The sequence below is a fragment of the Pinus tabuliformis genome, chromosome 7 (assembly GCF_031772625.1).
Source record: "Pinus tabuliformis cultivar Carrire ecotype Pingquan chromosome 7, CPIR1, whole genome shotgun sequence".
NCBI classification, from domain to species: domain Eukaryota; kingdom Viridiplantae; phylum Streptophyta; class Pinopsida; order Pinales; family Pinaceae; genus Pinus; species Pinus tabuliformis.
In genome coordinates this window covers 123,122,209-123,146,930 of record NC_142293.1, presented here as the reverse complement: position 1 = coordinate 123,146,930, position 24,722 = coordinate 123,122,209, and positions in this window count along the sequence as shown.

Genomic DNA, 24,722 nt, shown 5'->3' with positions numbered 1-24,722 from the left:
TGCTCTTTGTGGACCATCAACCAATTATTTTACGCAGTGTGGTTTTCTTTGAATAAGGGTTGATGGTTTTCTTTGAATAAGGGTGATGAGTCAACGTGCATTCGAATAGCAGCAATAGCAGCGAGAGATTTCCTACCTCACTCTTGGTGTGACAACTTAATTATGATAGGTTTTCCCACCCTATAAAAAAAATTAATATAAGTAAAACAATTATTATCTTTTTTTTTTTTTTTAAACAATTTAAATTTTAATATGTAACATAATCAATTTTATATATATATATATATGTATGTTATTTTTCCGTTATGTTAGAGGATAAATTATTATATATTAGTTTGTTTTTTAATAGATGAAAACATTTTTTTTTTACTAATTTGTTACACTAATTAATGGTTTGAGAAATCACTGTGGAAATACCCGTGATTGGATTTTTTTTTCTAGTTAAGACTAACCTAAGTACCCATAGGGATTTGAACTGGTGACCTATAGCAAGGAGTGCCTTAACCGCGCACCCATTCACCGTCAATCCAAAACCCCATGGGCACGTGATTGGATTTTTGTCCACATGATTTCGAATCAATTATAAAGGGTGTCAATCTCTTAATGTATAAACCTTCTTTGAGAATGAAAGGAGATTTGATTCCTTTAACATCCAAAATTAACATGGATCTAGGTTGTTTTATTGATGGCAAAACCATAGGTTGTCAAAATTTGGAGTCCAAAACCACCAACAATAAATTGATTATTTTACCTCAATTTTTTTTAATTAATAATTTTATTTTATTTTTATGTAATTTGACCTAGCCAAAATGTTTGTTTAACATTACAACATATCTACCATACTCGGTTAAGGGAGTAACTTTGAAGCAATAAGAATGTAAAATTTCATAAAGAGTTTACTTATCAAAAAGTTATATATTCTTTATTCTAAATAAATATTAAACTAGCTAAATCTACTTGATTTTTTAACTCAATAATGCATTATAAATTTTACTATATTATTTTTTGAATTTGAATTTATGATCCAAAAAAATACATTTTAATTATTAAATTAATTTAAAAAACCTTTTTATATCCATAATATATATGGATATGAAATTTCTGAAAAATGGTGTTGGTGGTAGTTAACCTTCACTAAGATCAATATGGTCTATCTAACCTTATGAAAAAAAAATTAACATAGACTCTTTAATATTTTATTTATATGATAAAAAATAAGGGAGAGAAGCGTTTTGAGATCATTGTAGTTTTGTTGACTCAACAAGTAAAGAAGGTTGGTAGTGTGACAAATGTTTTGAAAAGGAGATCAGATGTGAGTAAGGGTTGGACAATCCAAGAGAAAGTGTTTTTCATCTTCAACTCTCTTAGTCTCTCAAATGGGGCAGTGTCTCTCATCCCAAGGTATTTTGGGAATACACTAACCCCCGATTTCACTTCAAAGCTAAAGGGAATTAATTTTATCTTTGCAATGTTCATTTTCTTCTTAGTAATGGCCAAGACAGAAATATAAATATAGTTAGCAAGAGTGGGGTTGATCACCTCCTTATAATACCTTAGCTTCCTTTTTCCCTCTAACTCCTTATCATCCCACAACTTATCCTTAAATTTGGAAGTGATAGTGTTTTTAATATTATCCTTATTCTCCAAGATGATCTCCCCCTTTATCCCCTAATGATCAAGCCAGGACTAGGCGTCCTTATGCCAGCCTCACTGAAGACGAAGGTGGGGGATTTGACTAGAGTTAGAAGCAATTTTGGGGAGCCTCTTGGATTAAATATTGCACAAACTTCTTCTTATGCATCAATTACCTAAAAATAGTCATGCTTTCAATGGGGGAAGGATAACTTCAATTAAGAGAATAGGGTAGGGAATATTTCCTTCAATCTCAAGGTTGTAAGCTATAAAATGCTTTTGGATCATCTCAATCATTCTCAACAATTCTCTAGATACATTGCTACCCCAACCCTCACATCCATATAAAATAACAAGGGTGACGAGCGTCTCGAAGAGGAATTTTTTTTTACTCCAAACCTAAAGATCTGTCGACTTACAATTGTTTTCAAGCCCATAGTAAGCTTTCCACCCTCTTGTAATCCTTTTCTCAATCTATAGTTCCTGTTGAGATGATGGAGAATGTAAATACCTTAAAATTTGTATGAGGAAACCTTCTCCAAGTAATTGTAATGACAAATGAAATTATCATAGTTTTTCTTTTTACATTTAATTATTACTTTAGACTTTTTAGTATTGGCAATCATATCCACCTTGGAGTAGTAATCATGTAGGATTCGAAGTTGCTTGTCAAAATTATCAAAACTTTTAGTAAGAAGAACGATATTTAATAAATCAAAAAAATCTTTTTACAAAAAATTGAAGCAAATTTAAAAAAACTAAAAAAAATTAATCAATAAAAATTGATTGATATATCTAACATGAATCAATTAAATTTGATAAATATATATTTAATTTTGCAATTATAAAATTAATGAAACTTAATTAATATACATTTAATTTCATAATTATAATAAAAATATTAATATTAATAATAAAAATATATTTTAATCTTAATTTTTGAAGAATTTATTTTGGATTAAGAAATAGTATAGGGAAATGTGTTAGGATGAGTATGTGGCTTAAGATTTGATCCAAGATGTGTGTGGTTATGGGAAAATAATCTAATGTTATTATGGTTTTCAATTGAGTTGATGTGTAATGTTATGGTTATGGGAAAATAATCTACTTTTATTATGGGTTTCACTTGAGTTGATGTGTAATGCCATTGATGCTAATTATGGAAATGTCACTCAACATTATGTAGTGGTATGGCGATGTTATTTTAAACAATCGAAATTCTAAGCATTGTTTATTAATTTTAGTTCTTTGTTTAGTTTTAATGATCTATAAAGTCACTTGGTTTGTGTTTTGGTCATGAATGGGTGGAAGTGGGTATTGTTTTACTCGTTTTATTAGCCATAATAGTCATTGGGACAACCATGATTGTTGGGGTTTGTGGGATTCAAATGGTAGTTTTGTAATTGCATTTGAGTGGTGTGCTTTCTAGTCACTAACATTTTCCACTTCATGGGCCATCCTAAAAATGGAAATCTCTATTAGGTTATTTTTTTGGTTCATTCATCCATCAGATTTTATTTTCAATCCACTTACAACTATGGTAAAGAACGAAGCTCTTAAGTTTATTTAGACAAGAGCTTGCAGATGACTTGATGATCAAGGAAAAACTCAAGAGTGGGTCTATTAGTAACAATAGGGTATTAGTGTTGATAAGGTCCCTAGAATAGCTCAACAGAGTATATGTTTGGATATGTAGAGAGAGGTAGATAATTTGGTCATCTCAGTGCAACAAAAGCACAACCATACTTCACGGGACAATGTTGTAGGACAATAGGCATTTCCAATCTAGCAAGATCAAAATTTTCAAGGCAATGGAGTATTATTTGCTTGGAAAGATAATGGTAGCCATAACCCTATAGAATAAAAAAACCTATGGTTAAGAATCAATAGAGTGGCTGTACATGTCGAAAGCAAAAATTGTCATCTTATGTTGGATGATTTTTGTCTTAGCTTCAAAGTATATGGTGAGGGCTCTCAAAAAGGAAAAATAGTTTCAATTTTATATTAATATTGTTCATTTATTGATTGAATCTATTCCTTATTTATTAACTGTGACTTTCTCCTTTTGACATTTTATAATTTTATATGCTCCTTTATTTACTGTAAATTTTTTTATTTTTATTTTTTTAAATCTTGACCTTGATTTACTCATTCTTTTTACTTTATTGTTTTAGATTCTTATTAATTCGATTGATTCCTTAAGTTTGACCAACAAATATTGATTTTTTTTTTTTTTTTAATTTTTATTTATTTATTGCTTAAATTATTTTTATTTTTATTTTTAAATATTTTTATTTCATTGGTAGTTTATGACTTATTATATTAAAAAATTATTTCTTTATGAAAAATTAATTGTTATGTTCTAACCGTTAGATTTATTTATTCAAAACTAATTGTTATATTATGACTCTTAAAATTAATTGTCTCTACATCACTCTCTTTATTTAATTTGATGCCATGATCTGATTCTCCATCTTGTCATGAACACCATTAGATGGTTCGAAGTCAAAATATTTTTTATGAGATTATTGTTGAAGAATCTCTCAATACTCAAAGTATGGATCGCAATGTTGAAGAATCTAGGGCATGCATAATTAGGGTGATTCTTCGATACATGATAACAATTTGTGAAGTTTTTAGACAATTTATCTTAGCTTGATCTTTACTACATTATTAGTGTGTAAGTGTTATCTTCATCAAACTGCTATCGAAAACAAAAGAGACAAGAACCCAAATGTTTGGCTATCTACCAGGGCCAAAACCTCTCCCTCTTGGAGAGGAAAAACCATGCGTAAATTCTTCTTATAGATATTCCATTGACGAATACCAAGACCATGACCCTTGACACACTCTGCCTCTCCAAGACCAAGACATCAATCCACTTGTTTGAACACTGCTGAGATCATCATCTTGTTGCACCTCTAAGATTACTATTGCATCTTCAAGAACTTTGTCACTGCTTTGATTAGAACATTATACACCATGATTGTTCCTTGAGGCTGAGACGATCTCTGTGCCTTGAGATTATAAATTCACCTTACTGTACTGTAAGATTATGATCCTTGTCTCTTACCTTTGATGAGATTGACACTCTTCACTGAGGTGATCACTATTTCTTTCATCACTGCATATTGGAACATCATCTAATACTCCAAGTCACTGTTGTACAAGATGTATGTCATCGAGATCTATATACCAGGACTGTTGTGCGAGATCCATCAACATAGTCCCTTCGTCTGAGATCTTCTTCATCCAACCGAAACTGAGATCACTGATCTACAAGATCAACATTTATGGTTGTTCTGATCATAGCACTAGTCATTGCTCTTGTAGCACGTCAAGACTGCTGCAAGTATGCCGAGGGTTTCTATTATCATGTAGACTTACTGAAATAGCATAGATCTACATCACTGTAATGTTGCTACCAACGTGATCTTTATTGAGTCATGACAGGTCGAGGATGATTCATTCACTGCGTCCTTATCCAAAGTTATTTATGCCTCATCTATCCGAGATAGATGTGCCTAGATCACATACATTCTTCTCTGCTTTCTTCATCTGAGGATACTTCCTTTAGAACACAGGTATGTCAAGTCTTTTAACTCACTGTGGTAACACCATATAGGGTTTATTTATTGCTCCATGTCTTGAAATTGTGACTACACCTAGAACCCAAACAAGGTGCAGTCAAACCCTATTGCGGTTTGCCTTGACATCCGAAAAATTTCAGAGGTATTCGAAATCTTTCTTGGTGTAATGTGTTGATCCTTCATGGGTATTTATAGTGGTCATCCATATATGCAAGCCGACATCAACTTTTGAACTGACGTGACCCTTTATTCAAGCCGACATGACATATATTTATTTATTTTAATTCAGTTTGGAGCTGACATCATATTCCTTTGTTTTTTTGCTTGCAGTTTTCGGTGAGCTTGCTCTTGGAGGATTTTTCTTCTTCTTGGCGGGCTGGTTTGACACCAATACATTTTACACAGGCTCTTCAAGAGCTACCCCATTCATGACATGAATCTTTGACATATAAACAAAATCCTAAAGTCATCAAGAAGAAGTCTTTCACCTAGTTACACTTCTTGCTCATGAAACCCATGTAGCAAGATTACAAAAATATTTTTCTTTTATTACATCCAATACAAAGATCATGTATTTATGAAGACCCAAACTAGTTACACTTTCTTCAAGACTCCCTCTTAACTAGGGAGGTATTCATAATGGTACTTGGTCATTCTCAATCTGAAGAATTTCTCATAAGAAGAATCGGATTTGCAATCCATCTATTATAGCATCATTTCAACCAACATTGTTTCCATATAGCAAGGCCTTAACTAACAACTCTATCTCTCAAATATATTAGAGCACACAATGTTGGCGAGACCAATGACTGATAGACACACATCATCATTGCCTCTCTTAGGGTCATACCCACCCGAGTGTTCTCCGAGTATGCCCTACTACGACTATTCTCATCTTGGGTTCTGTTGTCCTTTGAGATAACCTAAGGTCAATTATTTATGCCAAAGCAACTATAATGTTTTTTTTTTTTAAATGATTGGATGACCAGTGAACTATTTTATAAACAGGTGCTTTAAAATTAGATAGATTCTTAAGTAAAATAAAAGGTTGTTCTTTAACTGCACATGGTTAGTTTGATTTTAATGGGATGGAGAAGTAGAGCATGGAGAGGTATAATTGATTTGATATTCAAACTGAATATTTAACCATTTATAAGAATAAATTAAGAAAATGGTGCTTTCTTAATCAACTAAATATAATCAAACTGTTACGGAGATCTGGCGTAATTTATATTTAAAGAGGAACTTACAATAACAAAAAGTTCTGTAAATTATTCTCTTATTTAAAATTACAACTTCATAGAGGATTCAAAATGAGACTAAAACTCACTTAAAGTTCAAATTTTATAACTGCAAAAGACTTAATTTATATGAAGAAGACATTATGAATAAACAAGATGAAATACAACTCACTGAGAGACAGACCATATGAGGTAAATCTGGAATCCTTTATTATTTAAAAAATGCTCCAGCTTAGTAAAAATATGCTTGATAACTTGTTCAAGGGTTCAACCCTTAACAACTCAAAGGAGGAGTTATTTATACAACATTTGCAAAATATCTACAATCTGTTTGGAATAAAATACCAAAATAGTACACAATTACAAAAATAGAACAATAAAATAGGAACCGAAAAACTACTAAAGAGGTGTCTCTATCCTTTGGGAATTTGTTGATGATCTGGCCTAGAAACACTGGTGAGCTATCATGTTGTTAGAATGAGCAATTAGTCAATGTTTTACACAATTTATCCCATCTTTGTTCGCTTGGCATTTCCACATTCACCATCTTTCTAAATGTTTCATCCACCTCTGTGTATTTCTTGAAATTGGGCTTGGTGAGAAATAAATGTTTAATTTCATGCAAGATGGTTAAATAAAACTCCAAGGCTTCCAGAAAAGCCCTCCTTGTTACCTATCCTTTAATTCCTGCAAATTTGGTTCTGTCTACTGTAATAGCATATAACTCCTTACAATAATCTTCTAATTTGATCAATTTATCATTCAAACCTACTAATCCTGGAAACCCTTTCTGATTTAAGACATTAAACTTTGAATGAAACCTTTTGACAGAAATATCCAAGTTTTGAAATTTAGTTTCTAATTGATTGATCAAATTCCTTTTTTGTAATACCTTCTTGATCTCTAAGATGGTATTTGTTTTGTCAAAGATGTTTATTTCTTATAAGTCTTCTATGCTCTTTGAGTTTAAAACCGTGATCATATTTGTGGCTTATGTTGGCTTGGTCTTCAAGGCCGCTTTTTGTTCTTCTATCACTATTGTGTATCTAGTGATGAGTTCTTGTTGTTCAAAAATAATTTGTATGGATGGTCATACCTCTGTCATGGATTGACTGATTTTTGTCCAAATATTTTCCATGGCATGAGCCAAAGTGTCTGCCATCAGGGACTCACTCTCCAACTTCTAGATTTTAAGTTCCAATTTGTGAGTCTTATACATTTCTTGTAGATATAAAGTATCATTTTGTACTTTCTACAGCTCTAGATTTTGAAATTTTTGCAGTAATTTCTTGTTTTCTTGTCTTTGTATGAAAAATTCCTGCGACAATCTAGTTGTATCAATTGCTGTTGATGTAGACTCAATGGTTGTTGATGATGAACTAGGCTCTGTACCTGCAACTACTATTGGGACTGCTGTGAGTGGAACCATGGCAAGCTATGCTGCTTCCTTCTCTTTCAATAACTCTTCAATTTGCTCTTCCATTTTATTCAACTGTATATTCTTCTCAATGATAAGCTTGAGCATATCCTCCTTTTGATGTTCATTCTCTGCCATATCCTTGGTCAGAGGATCTTCTGTTGAAGGTAACTTTAATTGTTTCTTTAATGCAACAATGTCTGCATCTTTCTTCTTAAGGAGTAGCTCTGCAACTTTTACATCTTTGGGATCATATCCCACTTTAATTACAAAATCCTCTAATGATTGTATTATGTTTTATTTGGCTAAAGAAGAAAACTTTTCTGACTAAGTTGGGACTAGACATTAGATAGGGCAGTCCTAAGTTTAGAAAGACACATAGTTGTAGTTGGCATAGTATAAAACAACATCTCACCAGTTTGTCTGTGCATATCCATCTGATCAATTGGATGGATTTAACTAGTATCAAATGAAAACATAGTATTTTTGTAATCTCGTGGTGATTTAGGAAATGGAATCTGGGCTTGTAAGAAAGGCATTTGCATTCTGCCTTTATCGTCGTCAAAAGTAGAAAGAAGCTTATGTTGGGAGGTTGAAGTTTGTTTCAAGAACTAGTTGTACACATTGGACTTTAAAGTCTCATTTTTTTGTTTAATTTCTAGAAACCTTGAAAATATATTCTGATCATCCGAGGAGCTAGTTCTTGTGGAATGAATAATTTCTGAAGGCTCTCTAGAAGGTGAAGTTGTAGGAGGAGTAGTTGAAAGACTGGTTGTGGGAGGAGTGGTTGAAGCATTAATCCCTGTTGATGTAGACACTTCTAGATCTCCAAGGTCAATGATCACTAGTGGATTTTCTTCTGCAGATGTGACCAAGCTAACCTTAGGCTTATTTTGTTGAAAAATAAATCCTTTCATAATATCTTCAGTACATGAAGTTTCCTCTCTAAACCTTTTCTGTTGCTTGCTCTGAGAAACTGGAGTTTGTTTAGTGGGGGTAGATACAACCTGCTCATCTCCCTCTTGAAGATTCCCATCAACCCATTATTCTTGATTCATAATTGTTTCTATTTCTGGCCTTGGAGTGTGATTATAAGGAGTCATTTTGAAATTAACTCTCAAATCAGAAATGATGCCAAAAGGATCATAGGACCAAGTGAAACTAGGCTGGAAATTCATATTCCTTAACAATGCATCTGCCTCAACACCAAGTGATCTGGTGTTGTAAATAAATTATCCAATCTGTGCTTTAATCTTGAATTGAGACTTCCTTTTACCTGACATAAAGTATATCTCATCCATGTGAATCATCTACCTAATATATTCCAGAGAAAAGATTCTCAAAGTAACATGTTTGGGTAGCTTATATGGTGCAAGTTCACAACCATAGACTTTTATCTCAGTATAGTTCTGGTATAAATACTAGTCACTAGATTTGTTTTGTTCACTTAAATGTAGAATCCTTTTAATTTCATCCCCAATCCTAGGCTTTATCTGACTGTTAAGAAGTTGTGCCACTGGATGTATGAATGCATCCACAAATTTCTTAAAATGAGGAGGAGGTTGAAGTTGTCCTGTTTATTTGTGTCCAGTGAATCATAATTGATTCATTCCCTCTTCATCTTCCTTGCTAAGTTTGATAGGCAAAAAATCACCCTATTGAAAAAGAAACATGTGGACAATTACAGATCTGTAATTGAACACTCCCTGTACAGTAAAGTTCATGACCTATGCATGTATATTATCAACCAAGAATTGGTTGTAACTATACATGAATGCTAGTTGTTGATATTTATTAAAGATGGATTGGAAACCAAGGGTATTATCATCAATAGATTGGTCATTTGGTTATCCTAATAAATAGGAAAGCAAGGAAATGCAATGTCTGGAGGCCTCAGGAAACATGGCAGATGAGTAAGGTGGATTCCTTTTGGGAAATTGTGCATCCTCAAGCAAAAAGATTTCTAAAATTTGGGTTCTTTGTGGGAAATTTAACTTATGGTACAAATCCATAAGTGCTACTGGTGAGCAATGAGTGAGAGAGTATAATTGGGGGATTAGGAGCATTTTATTTATGATTTCAGCAGATATGGTTATCTGTGTGTCTCCATTCTGAGCCATGACTACTCTTTTCACAGGATCATATTTGGCCTGACACCAAGTAATAAGGTCAAGGAATTCATGTGTCTTTGGGAAACTAAAGAGAGGTAAATGGGATTCCAAAAACCTAATTGGATCTTGTTTGTCAATATAATTATGTTTAAGCCACAAGTGAATTTCATAGAAATCAAACTCACACATGGTTTCTGCAGCTTTAAACAGTGAGTCTACCAGAGGAGCATGGTCAAGGTCGAGCTGAGTTGGAGTGGTAGAGCTTTCATCTGAACTTTTCTTTTTGGATTTCCCGTTTGGGGCCATACTGGCAAACAGAAGGAAAAGAAATGATGGAAATAGATTGATTGAATAAGAAAAGTTCTGCAAAAATTGTTTACCTTGAATAGCAAAAAAATTTAGAGGAAAGTAACAAAGAGGCAGGAATAGGTTTATTTATAACATGCGGGAAGGGATAATGATTTTATCCATAACTGTAGCATCTTTTAATGCATAGGAGCAGAGCTACAATAGGTGGATATAACAGGCATGACAGGAGGGCAGTGAGTGTGTGAGGTGGAAACGGATGGGACAAATAGGCAACGAGTATGTGAGGTGGCAACTTAGGATTGGTTGAGGGATAACGATTAAGGCGTGGGATGAAAGAGCCGTTGGCAGGGGGAAACCATGAGCTATTTGCAAGGGTTCAGAGTGATATGGTGGCATCACGTAAGGTTGGGGCGTCTGCCATGGAAATCACTTGGCAGACCCCCCCATCGCATTAACGAGAAACAGTTGAGGGGGGTGTGAAATATCTCCTTGTCGTTGATCCGGGCAGGGAGTAGATCAATCGTTGAATCATGCTCTCTTCTTATTGAAAGACGAAAAGAATTTATGTCATTTATTGACTTCGGTCTAATCAAATATGCGCTTTATTATATAATTTCAAATGCCAAAGGTTTATAACTAAACAATTAATCCGGATTAAGTAATTAACCATAAATTAACAAAATTTAACATTTTTCTAATGTGGCGCATTTAGACTAGAAATATTTGCTTTTATTTTTATATAAAAATGAAGCCTTTGTTTTATTTTTGCTTCCCTAACATTTTATTTTTCTTTTGGCTTCTTTCTTTAGGGCAGCTAACTCCTATCATTTCATTGATATGGATGCCTGTAAAATATAAAAATTTCGTAACATTTTAATTTTTCTTTCTTTTGCATCTATATCCTAACTTAACATTTTGAATTTATTTTTGACTAATATACTAACTTATCAAAACCAAATAATGTTACAACATTGGCTCTAGCTAGGGACTACTTCCTCCTATGGGATGTAGAGAACAAGTAGGTCCAAGTGCCTTCTCCTCGGGCTATGGAGTCTCTGCTAAAACAACTACTCAATTACAAATTTTTCAAAACAAAATGAACTCTCCAGATATTTACATATGATGAATGAATGGATGAAAAATTAATACTGGATATAATGTTTCAGAGATTTCCCATTGACTGGCAATGAGGAATATTGTCCTTCCAGATTCTGTAGGATGAATGTATTATTTCCTTTGACTTATGCAATGTTAAATGGACCAAACCAGAGGTTGACAAATTTTGCATGCTTTCCTTTATCCTCTCTTCTTGTATCCCATCTAAGCACCAAGTCACCTTTCTTGAAATTCCTTTCTTTGGCCTTTCTGTCAAACAGATCCTTCATCTTGTTTTCATATTTCCTTAGTTTGTACTGTACTTCATCCCTATCTTCATTCAACTCAATGATTTGATTTATCCTTCTTGAGAAATAATCTTTTTCTTCATAAGATTCTTGAAGGAATCTCATAATAGGTAAAGCTAAATGAGTGGGAAAAATTGCTTCCTTACCATAGACTAATTGGAAAGGAGACTTGCCTGTGGACCTCTTAGGAGAAACTTTGTTTGCCAAAATTGCATGGATTGTGTGACTGTACCAACTCTTTTTATGGCCTTTAAGAGTATTCTTAATGACCTTAACCATGCTCTTGTTAGAGGACTCTGCTAGCCCATTAACCTGTGGATAGTATGGTGTAGAATGGTGTAATAGAATTGAATACTTTTGATAGAACTACTGAACTATATGTAACAATCTATTGAGGACATCCAAATCTTGATAAAATATTTTCCTCAAGGAATTTAATCACAACAGTATTAGTTGCATTTTTAAGAGGTATAGCCTCTACCCATTTGGTAAAATAGTCTATAGCAATTAGAATCCATCTATGTTGATTACATGGTTGTGGATGAATTTCCCCTATAAAGTCCAACCCTGTTACATAACATTTTGTCACTGTCCCAGTACTCCTCGTTCCTTAATCCTGGAGGACCTCTACAATGAACCCCACATGCTTTTCCTTCATGGAGAAACTGCCATTATGTCCCTCTTCATGAGCAGATCATTTCCCTTTTGCACGATTTCCCTTGAAACTTTTGTTTTGCCCAATATACAAGACCGACGCTAATGGACTTTGTCTCCCCCGCGCTGATGTGCAGAGATTAGCACTATTCCCTGTGCCGATCAGTACGATTGAGTTGTGTTCCAGTCGAGTTGTTCCTGTTATGGAAATCTTTTAAAATTAGAGCTAAAGCTTCCATCTCTAGAAGCTCCATAACAGAAGTCTGGTAAATGGTTTGGCCAGATGGGGTTGAGGATGACAGTTTGTGTTCCTTTCACCTATAATGATGGAACTACCTCAAGGGATAAGTCCTTCTCCTGTGAGAAGAGGATCCATCTCCCATCCATATTTCCTATATAAACCTCCCTTCTTCCCAAGCATAAACTAGTGACATAGTTAGAGTGTTGGTTGAGTGTGAGTATACTATTTTGATTTGACAAGCAAGCTATTACTAGTTGTAGCCATCTAGTTGTGTGAGGGAGAAGTGTGTTTGGTTTGGAGTGAAGCCTAAAGGGAAGAGTCTTTAAAATATTGTTGTTTGAAGCCATCATGAAGTGCTAGCAGAAGTGTGTGGGAACCTGGTCTTCTCAGAGGAAGACTACGACGTCAAGACGAATGGTTGTAATCTCTCTTTGATATTAATATATGAAACTATCGATTGATTTCCTACATGTTTTATAATATTAGATATTCGTGTCTTGATGCTTCTTGACTCATTAAGTAGGTTGAATTTCAATTTGTCTATTATTATGTTTGTGTGTTGTTGTTGTTTACTTGTTTCGGGAACTTGAAAAAGGAAGCGAGGGATTGCTGGAGCGAGCAAGCAAGGACATAATCAAGCAGGATAAGTGACCAATAGGTAGGCCCTCTTGATTGATTATAATATAAGGAAATATTCCATAGAATGTATCTGTTGTGGCTAGACCCATTATCGAGCTAGAGGATTTCGTTCGTGTTCGCACTTATAATTTTGCTTCACCACAAATTGGCGACTCCGCTGGGGAGATCCCATCTTCTTGTTTGTTTTGGATTTCATGATTTCATGAGAACTTTGCTAGTTTCATGTTTTCCCTTTTGTTTTGTTGCTTTTCTCCTGCTTACTGGCTTAAGTCTAAAAATAATAGTAGTAGATCTAGTCCCTGTTTTGATTTTTTTATTATTTTTTCTTAGTTTCTTGGAAAATGCATTTAATTGGTTGACAATCGCGCCGATCAGTGCAAATTTCAGAGGAACAGTTGCACCGACCCGCCTCTAGCACTTGTTGTCAGTTGGGCAGTCACACTGATTCATGTAAGTGAAGATTAGGGCTAGACCCCAATCTTGGCCAGTGTGTTCTGCTCTTTTGTTTTTGACCCTGTGAGCCTTTTGAGTGTTTTTCTCCATGATTAGAAAGCTACTTTTTGTTTGGTTTTTCTTGCTTGTAGGCTTGTCATCTTGCTGTTTGATTGATCGAGTCATTGAGTTGCCAATGACACTAGGACATCTAGCTAGTCATCCATTCAGCAACTTTTGGACTCATCGGGTCTGGTTGTGGGTGTGTTTGCTCTTTACATTTGTTTTTGGTCCCTTGTATGACTTTAACCTCTTTTTGCACAAGTTTGAAAAGGTTTTGTTTACTAGTTTGAACGTCTCTTTTTTCCATAGATTACATTGCTACTTCGTCAATCTGAATGAACTTCTCTTTCCATGTTTTCATTTGCTTGAAGAGCTCATAGTCTCAAAAATTTTCTCATTGAAAGATTGTATGCGAAAGTTTGTCTCATTGTTTCATGAGAAAATATGAAATTCTAGCTTGTTGCTGTATAATGATTCGCGTCTCTTAGAAACTAGAATTGCATTAGAATTTGAAAAGGAAGAGAATTTTTATTTTCATCTCAAAAGGACTAATAGACAAGTGCTTGTTAGGAAATTAGGAATTGGAATGCTTTTTTCATTAGTTTATTATTTCAAAAATTGAAGTAGTGGAAAATCATTTCATTTTCAATTGCTTGATTGTTTTCATTTGATTGAGTAGTTTCTAACCTCTCTAGTGTAGGCATTTCATCGAATTGAAAGGGTCTTGTCTCATTTAGTTGCGTTTTATGTTTTTCGAGTAGCATCGCTAAGACCTAAAAACTGAAACTAAACTCAAGGTCAACTCTAAAATGAATTCAATTTACCTAAGGCGCATTTGACATTAACAATCACATCCAGAAGGTCTAGGCGAGAGACATGTTCTGACGTCTGTAAACCTAGCAACTGTCATTAGCTCTGGCATTAGACAATGCTAACATGGATTTGTTCTCCCCGTACTGTCGCGTATGTAACGGGAGATCCCACTAGGCTGCAATCCTTTTATCCTTAGGAAGCTGAGTTAGCTGCCTTGTAAACGTGATACACCGAACACAGCATTCAGGGAGATTGCCTGCTCATACTTCTTGGTTCGCCAAGAGGTATTCTGCAGTTCATGGTTGCCTGGTAATCCTGTTTACCTAGATCATCCAAAGTAGTCATTTGATTTTTTTGACTCATTAAACTTAAAAGATCATCTGAGCACTTGCCCTTTCTAGCTTGTTTCAATCAAAAGTGATAGAGTCATCTTTGTTTCTTTCTCGACTCTTTAAAATGAAAGAACATCAATATTTTATGCGTCTTAAATAATTGATTGCCCACGATCCAAAACATCTTGTTAGATTTTTTAAACAAATCGTGAGTTCCCATAAAAGGACATTTTAAAGCCTTGAAGTTATTTGTTCTGTCAGCTAAGACAAGGTCATCGTCACTGAATGATCTGGTTTGCCCATTTCCTCTTCCTCTCCTCCATCTAAAATATTGTATGAGGAGCCACTTCTTGAGTTATCAGAGCCATTTGAGGACCAAAATGTTGAACTCTCAATTGTCTTGAGTGTTCAACCATTATCATCTCGTCCTCCACCTACTTTCGATTTAGGGTCATCTGCTGGTCTTGACCCGGAATCTCTAGATAATCTCGTTCGAACTCCAAAGAACTCGCTGACCACTGATGGTTAGCTTGGACTGGTTATCTATCCTCTGAACCCTCTGTTTGACACTGTTGAGATATCACCACAGCGCCCTTGCAGTCCATATGATCAACCGGGTGTTCCTTTGGAACTATCCCCTAGTACACATTTGGTTATCTGTCGTCATTTGTTTCTAGATATGGAACCCAAGGGTGATGCTCCAGTCACTTCTCTATATGAGTCCGAAGTCTCAACTCCACACACTGCTTAGGGGGAAGAATTGCAGTTGTAGTTCTCTCTCAAGGGTTTCCCTTATTCAGAAGGTATTCCTACCAGCTTGCCACCCAGCTATGTGTCTTTATAGTACTTAGCTTTGGGCACACCGAGTGCCTCATCACTCTACCATAACTCTGTTTGGGCATCAGGTGTCAGACCTATGTTAGGTATGTTCATCATGAACACGACCTCCCAACCAGTTGTTACTTCAGTCCCGATGCAACCCACCATCCAGAACACTCTTGTACCATCAATCCTAGTTACGCATCAGTCGCAACCGGTGGTTTCAAAGATTGTCTCTGCTAGTTCTTCTATCCCGTTAGTCAGTGGCCAGATTGTGCCACTGCCTGGGGGGTAGAATCTGAATGTCTCTATGGTGTTAGGTGCCACTAATGTGAGTGGCTCACAAGCTCACATGTTTGGTATAAACCAACCCTCTTCTGGTATTATTTATAACCCTTCTGACCCTACTGGATCAAGCAATGTCCAGTACCAATAGGTATAGAATCCTAGTGGTCCATCTGGATTAAACAATATTTGGTATCAGTAGTCTTATGGGGCTCAGGTCCAATACCAAAATCCTTACGTTCCATACAGTTCTCAAGGATTGGTTAATCAACCTTACACCATCCCGTCTCAGAAGTACATCCAGCCTGGCTATAGCCAGATTCAGTTTGGTAATTTCCCGGGCACTGTTCAAGTACCCTTGCAACAACAAGGATAGCTTTTGCAACAAAAAGGGTAACCTTTGTTGCAGCAAGGGCTTTCCGTGCAACATCAATGACATATTATTTCGTAGCAAGGTCACCTACAACAACCGCAAGGTTAGTCCTTGCAACAGTTGCAGCAAACTGCGCAACAGTAGATGCAATATGCTTTGCATACCTCTCAACCCATACCCTCGCAAGGCCAACCTCTGCAAACCAAAGGAAAAAATTTGCAACCGCAAGGTTAGCAAAACCAACCTGGGCAACAACAACCCTTGTATACATATCAACAAGGGCAACCCTTGTAGGGACAGGTTCAAGGTCAAGTCCTGCAGCATCAGGTGCAGAATCCTCTTTTCCAAGGCCAATAAGTTCAGAATCCTACCAGCCATGGGCATCAGGTACAAAACCCCTATGTCCAAGGGCAACAGACTCAGTAGCCTTTTAACCCATACGTCTCCTGCTAGCAACTTGTGAATGGATAGTTTCAAGGTATTCAAGGTCTGAATCCTCCCTTTGGTCAAGGTAATCCGTATTGGGGGCAGCCTTAGGTACCATATTGTGGGGTCTAAATCCTTACCAGCAAGGATGGGCTCCTCCTTACGGGCCCACCTATTGACCTCCCATGCCTTTTAACACTCAATTACCTTTCTTGGCTACACTTGAGTTGCCGGATGTATCGTGTCTTATGAATGATCCGATTCTCCATTCACCGTACTGGCCTCCGGTGCCGTCCAAGATACCAAGTGATTGCCCTAACTTCGATGGAAAAGCTAAGGAAGATAATCAGGCCCACGTGATGACATATCACCTCTGGTTCTTGTCTAATTCATACATGGATGATTCCATCCATCTTCATCTTTTCCAACGAACTCTTACGGGTGTCGCAGCAAAATGGTACATCGAGCTACCTCGAAGTACTTTTCATGACTTCAATTCATTAGCCATGGCCTTTCTCACACATTTTCAACTGCTAGTTCATTATGAAACGAGCACCTATCTGCTCACATCACTTAAGCAAGACACTGCGATGCACATCTCTAATCATATCCACGAATGGAGACGTAGACATCGACTGACCAAGTTTGAAATAGTTGCTCACCGAATGGTTTACCAAATCATTCATAGCTCCAATTTCTTGTGATATAGCCATGGGTGGATGCATCACTGAAGAGAAAGCCATTGCTCATGCCCAGTACTTGGACCTAGTCTACTCTCAGTCTGGCACCTTATACGAATTATTACACAATGGTCCACGACCATCATCCGATCCTGTGACATTGAAGTCACCTGTTGTCCCTCCTGTTGATGGAGTTATTGGTTAAGTATCCCAGGCCCCTGCTAAAACTTCTTCCAAACAGAAGTTGGTCTCAAATACTACTCCCAACTACTCATCTCAAAACCCTCCAGGCCTTGGTGAAACCTGAGAGGTCCATGCTGTCGAGTCTACCATAGCAGACAAATCCTCGAAAGGAAAAAAGAAAGGCAAAGGAAAGGCTAAAGTCGATGCCCCGAAACAAGGTCCCCCAAAATTATCTGCCTACGAATCATCGCAACGGAAACCTAAGTATCCTTGCCTCATTTGCGAGGAGGATCACTAGACTAAGGATTGTCCATGACAATCTGAAGTTAGTTGATTGCTCAAGGGGACCCCTGTTGTCCTCAAAGAACCCTTTCCGTCTTAACAGATTCAAATGGTAGACCAACCCTGATCTGCTTCCTCTGGATCTCAAGTGTTCATGATGAGAATGCCCATTAATGTGGCTACCTGATCGAAGGATTATCAAACTCTAGCTCCCACATCATGGAAAGAAAAAGAAGTTCCATATTCTTCTTCTACCCTGAGTTCTGGCCCTCTGCAAATCAAGCGCCCTAACCTTGAATCCGCTTCATGGCCACCTTCCAGAGGTGTGCTAAGGAAATCCTCATACAATCCCAACACCCAAGCCGCTCAACATTATAATATTGTTGAAGATTTGGCTCAGGTGTTTTCAACCATGTCGGCTCTCAAGGTAATCCAAAGCTACCCATCACAGCGGAAATATTTGCTGTCAGCTATCAGAGGCATCGATCCCACTGATTTTAATTTGATCTATTTCAATCTAGAGAACCATGTTTCAAGACTCCCTCATCAGATTTCCTTTCTTATTCAGGTAATCATTAATGAAAAAACCATCCACCGCACTGTCATTGATGAAGGTGCTTCTAACTGTATCATGTCAACTACGTGCTGGAAGGCTATTGGTTCCCCTACACTGAACTAGTCTTTGAACACATTGGAAGCTTTTGATGGGTGCGATTCATGACCCTTCAGTGTTTTACCCAACCTTTCCATCACCTTGGAAGGCAAGACATTGCAAGTCAAAGTAGAGATTATTGATGCCAATCTCAATTATAATCTTCTACTTGGTCGAAGTTGGACTCATGCCATGCATATTGTGGCCTCATCTTTGTTTCATGTGATCTGTTTTCCCCATCAAGGGAGGATTGTCAGCATTGATCATCTGTCTTTCTTTGCCTCTTCCTCATCTGATGCAGCGTTCCATATGTCAAGCACTCTAGTGCTCCTTTTGAGAGTGTGGGGCAGGTATCTTCAAATATTCTACCTTAATGGGCAATTTTCCACTCCCACCTCCTCATGTTGCCTCTATCAACATGCTCTCGATCAAATTTGATCCCTGGGTCATACCTGTGCCAGATCTAGTTGATGCTTGGGGTGACGTCATGCCGCTTAGTCTCGCTGAAATCAATTACGTGGAAATTGTTTCGGCTGCGAACTTTGCGTCCTTTGATTCTCATATCTCGAAGACCTCTCTCAATATGTATTCTCAATCCCCCTGGCTTGGAACTTTGGAATCATCCGATCCCTTAGCTGAGGCGTTCCTCATCGATGAAGGTATCATGGAAATCATGTCTCTTGAGGAACCACCATGGATCGATACCCATCATCGCTCCTCATTCCTGCCTCACCCAACGGTCATGTCTACCTCTTTTGAAGAGTCCTCTTCTCCATTTCCACCACCGACTGTTACTCATGAAGTATGGTCGGAAGGAAATTTGGGTAATATTACCCAAATGATGTCGATTGAAATTTCTATAAAACCCGGTGTAGTTGAACATGTTCATATCGGGGTATCTTGTTCTCCAGATAATATGAAGACATATACTCGTCTTTTTCATTAATTTCGTGATGTGTTTGCATGGCCTTATGAAGAAATTCTTGGCATTGATCCCAACATCGTGGTGCATGAAATACCAACGTATCCAGATGTGAAACTCGTTCGCTAATGGCTTCATATGGTACACCCTAGAAAGGCTGCTACTATTAAGGGTGAAGTCGAAAAGCTTCTAAAAGCTAGGTTCATTTATCCCATTCCCCTTATAGACTGGGTGTCCAATATTTTCCCGATGAATTAAAAACAAGGCATGATCTGCATTTGCGTGGATTATCGAGATCTTAATCGTGCCTTCCTAAAGACAACTATCCTACTCCCTTCATTGATCAAATCATTGATGAATATGTTGGGAGAGAGATTTTTTCCTTCATGGACAGTTTTTTTGGTTACAACCAGATCATATCACATCAGCTGATCAAGGGAATATAGCCTTTATCTTCCCATGGGGTACGTTTGCATACAAGAAGCTCCCTTTCAGCCTAAAATATGTTGGGGCTACATTCCAACGAGCGATATCCTATGTGTTTCATGATATTATAAACATTGTCCATCCTTACTTGGATGACCTTCCTGCCCATTCTCGTAAGCGACAAGATCACCCAAACCACCTTTGGAAGATTTTTCGACACTGCAGGCATTACAACATCCAGTTAAAGCCGCACAAATGTGTTTTCTACGTAGAATTGAGACGACTCCTTGGCTTCATCGTTTCCAAGGAAGGGATTCACCTGGATCCGCTAAAAGTCGAGGCCATTGTAAATTTACCCCCTCCATCTTCACTGCACCAACTCCAAAACCTCCAAGGAAAGGCCAACTTTCTACGTTGTTTTATTCCCAACTACATCGAGCTAGCTACGAGATTTACTCGGTTGCTCAAACAAGGAACACCCTTTGCATGGGACAAGATAGCCCGAAAATATTTCGATAATCTTAGGGTTGTCCTCATAAATGCTCCTCTGTTGCATCTGCCAGATTATTATTGAGATTACTTCCTTTACCTAGCCGCAACGCCTAGCACCATAGCTATGGTGTTGGTTCAAGATGACGACGAAGGTGCTGAACACGCCATCTATTACTTGAGTCAAAATCTCCTCAACACTGAAACGCGTTATGCACATGTTGATAAGTTGGCTTTGGCCGCCATTCAAGCTGTTCAACATTTTCGGCATTATATTCTCTTACTGTTAGAAAAATATATATTACGGAGCAATGGAACACATAAAATATTGCATAAATATAAACACAAAAAACGCATAAAACAAGAGAGACATAGATATATGTGGTTCACCCAATTTGGGCTACATCCATGGAGAAATAGCCAGTCCTTATTTTATTATATTATCCATAAAACTGAAGAGATACAACCTACAACAGATCCACTGTAACACCCTCTTCGCTCTCAATCTCCTCTCTCTTCCTCACTCAAAATACAGATACACATACACGCAATACAATTCCCTCATATATAGTGAGGGGTTGCCTTCTAGAGAAAAAAAAAAACCCAAAAATAAATATAACTTATACCATCAGATCATCCGCCTAATGAACGGCCCAGATTGACTAGAAATTACTAGACTTTTACAAGGCATTTTTACATGTATTTTTAGCTTCGGGGCCACTGCCCTGAACCCTTGGACCCCCAGCCCAGGGGGAGCGGCCCCACCAAACCCCGACGGGGGGAACAAGTCCCCCCTGCACCCCCCCTCATGGAGGGGTGTACAGCCTTCCTGAGGTATACATCCGGCTGAGACCTTTGAATACAGAAGATAATCAGGCTCCACACCCAACAATCTCCCACTTGGAGACTGATTATAGCAACTCCATCGCTGCTTCATTTGCTAGACAATGACTCCACTTTGGACTTGGCTATTTCTCATCTTCTTCATCATACTTGAAGACCAATTGAAACTGAGCAGATTCTCAGTTTCTCCCTGGTTACAACTTTTGTTAGCATATCTGCAAGATTCTGGCTAGTGCGTATCTTTTCCAACTTCAACTATCCATATTCCAATGCTGACCGTATGAAATGGTACTGGAGATGTATATGTTTAGTCTTGGAATGAAATGCAGAGTTCTTTGCAAGATGTATGGCACTTTGGCTGTCACTGTATAACCTGCCCAACTCCTACTTCTTACCGAATTGATCCAGAAATCTTTGTAACCAAATAATTTCTTTACTAGCCTCTGTAGCAGCAACATACTCTGCTTCTGTTGTTGAAAGTGCAACAACCTTTGGATTTTTGAAACCCAACTGACAGTTGTTCCACCTACAACAAATACATATCCTGTAGTGCTGTTGGGTCCCTATAATACTAGTGATTACCCCATTACTATTGTAGTTATACCCCTTATTAATATTGTTGTGCCCCTATTGCCCCCATATTGTTATTACTGTGCCCCATAGAATCCCTCTATTTTATTTTTGTGGCTTTATATTATTATTGTTAGGTCAGCTGGATTATATTGTGACTCCTTAGACTCCTATATATAGAAAGGAGGTTTTGTCATTTGTATCATCCAAGAATTGTTCATTTATGTAATGTAAAGGAGGTTTCCCCCTCGAAGAGGCTGAATTCTAAGGCGTTGATCTATCTTTTCTATCTTTTCTTGAGTTGGTTTCATAACATTTGGTATGGTAGATCCCCTCTACGGATAGAGGCGATCCCTACTAGCCCAGAATGGGACTAGCAACAATCAATCAATGCTACTGTGCAAGTTCCTAATTGCAATTAAAAGAGAGGCAATGAACACCTACTTGGATTCCAACGCTATCGTTTGATGAAGAGATGCCGCTCTCGCTCCTTCGCCTTGGCCAGTCACAATCTTCCGCAATCTCTGCGAATAGATACCTGCACACATGAAGAGAAAGACAAACACAAGCGTGAAATCTAATAAAAGCAATTATACATCAGTCAGAAAGGATGTAATTCACATTAACCATCACAAGACAAATGAGAATGGAACCATAACAGTAGTCATCTATTATTAAATCAATGACAGAGGAAGGTACAACCAATGTTCTGACGCTGAGTCCTTCTCTTGAGGGTCCAGCTAGCAAGTCTCTAAAGCATTCACCCTTGGAAGTGGATTTTCCCAACACAAAAAGCTCTCTCTCACACAAGCAATACTCACAAACTTCTTTAAGCTTCCTCTAACAAAACCACACTTGTCACACCAACTACCTACTAGCAGCAGCGATCCAAGCACTATGAATTCCACACTATCAAAACTAGCTGCTCATGGTAATGGTGGAGGTTTAAATAGAGAAGGAGCCTCCATGAATGGAGGGAGGACAGGCTTATCTTCAAGGAAGGTGGTTCCAAATGACGAACAGACATGCCATAGAAAGGAGGGCGACACTCACAAGGCTAACAACCAAGCCTGGAACCATCTGGAAGGCTGGTTGTTGGAACAAATTCGCCCAAACTGGATCAGCGCGGGTGCAATACTGAACTGACGCGCTGACAGTGCATCACATAAACAGAGCAGACTGTGTCAGCGCGGCTCGATACTTTCATAGGATGCGCTGGCGCATAAAATTCGACCAGCGCGGGAAACCCATGTGCTTCCGCGCTGGCAGCGCACCAGTTACACTATAAGCCGCCCGTCAGCGCGGTTATTTTAATAACAGACGCGCTGATGCAATAAACTTAGGCAAAGTGGGTCTTTTGGCCAGTTTAGAGAGCATGAGCATGGTGCATTTGATTTCATGAGACAGTAGGGAGACTGACAGGGAGACAGTGACAAATTACTATGTAACAGATGCCCCCTAAAGCATGAAGCCCGAGAGAGTGGGAGGGGTGAAATGCTTTACAAAACTGCTGAACTGGAACACCACCAGGAAGGACCTGCATGAATCTACAACTGATATCTCAATCACATGTAGTCTAGGCATGGGCGCAGCCATCCAAAAGACATACGAAGAAGGTCTGTGGTATGGACGCAGCCACCCAGCTGAAGAGACCATAAAGATAAGAGGGTATGGTCGCAACCATCCCAAAGACTTAGGTATGGGCGCAACCATCCATCAATGAGTCATGCAATAACAATCCACAAAATCGCAGCCTGGTTCATAACAGACAAAAACCAGGGTCTTGCGCTCCATCCCAACCCGAACAAAGTACAAGTTCAAGCATGTGAATACATGAGCTGAAGTCGAACATGCATGAACATCGTCTGATTACCAGTCAATGATGAAAACTGTTAACAGACGCGAGAGGTACCACCAATAATGACAATGGTCCTCAAGGTACTTATAGGTACAATCCGCGGCGTGTGAATCAATGAGCTGGTGTCGAACACCCGCAGAATCATCTGATCGGAGGCCAATGATGAAAACCTCACGTCGAACACGAAGAACCTACCATTGAGGCATGCAGGCTCTAAGGCACCTGAAGGGGGTCTCTAGGTCACTTTCCTGGATAATGAGCTGGAGTCGACAAGAAGTAACCTTGATCGAAGGTGGGCCATAATGTTTCCCACATCATCGACACGAGACAGAGAAGGATAAAATATTTTGTGTGAGACATCAGAGGGAGGTGGTAATCTTGCAGAGGCCAACTTCTCTTGAACATATCAGCGGCACAAAAGCGGATTTGGCAGTATCTGACATCAAATGAGCAGAGGTCATGGTGACAAGGCAATGAGTAGATGATAGGTCAAATAGGATAACCCAAACTCATGGAGGCTAGTGTAAAACAAGATGAGAAATCCCCACCCAGACACGAATGCAGATGAGTGCCATGTTCAAGAGCAACATGCTGCTGACACGACCATTATTATAGTTTCATTTTCCCCACCATTTCTGGCAGGTACCCCGGTTATTTTTGGATGACAAGCTTGACAGGGATAGCATATGCTTGGAGAGGTGTCATTTCAACGATGTCCGATGTCATTAAGTTTTAACGAGCCTGACAAAGGAGGAGCTCGGCACCTTTTCCTGTTTAGAGAGTCTGAAAAGACAGCGGAAAAGGAGACTCCAGGGGGGTCCTTTTTCGTAAAGTTGTGTCTCTTGAGCCCGAAAAAGTATAAAACAATGCCCGAAAGAACCGCCCGACCATTACGATCGAGGAGTACTTTTCGTGAATAGTAGCTTCGACCCGAAAAAGTAAAAAAGCGGTCGGAAGCACGTCGCTTTAGAGCCAATAACGAGTGCGAAACGACAAACACCCGGCAATCTTTTTAAGTTAAACGGTCGGAAAAAGAG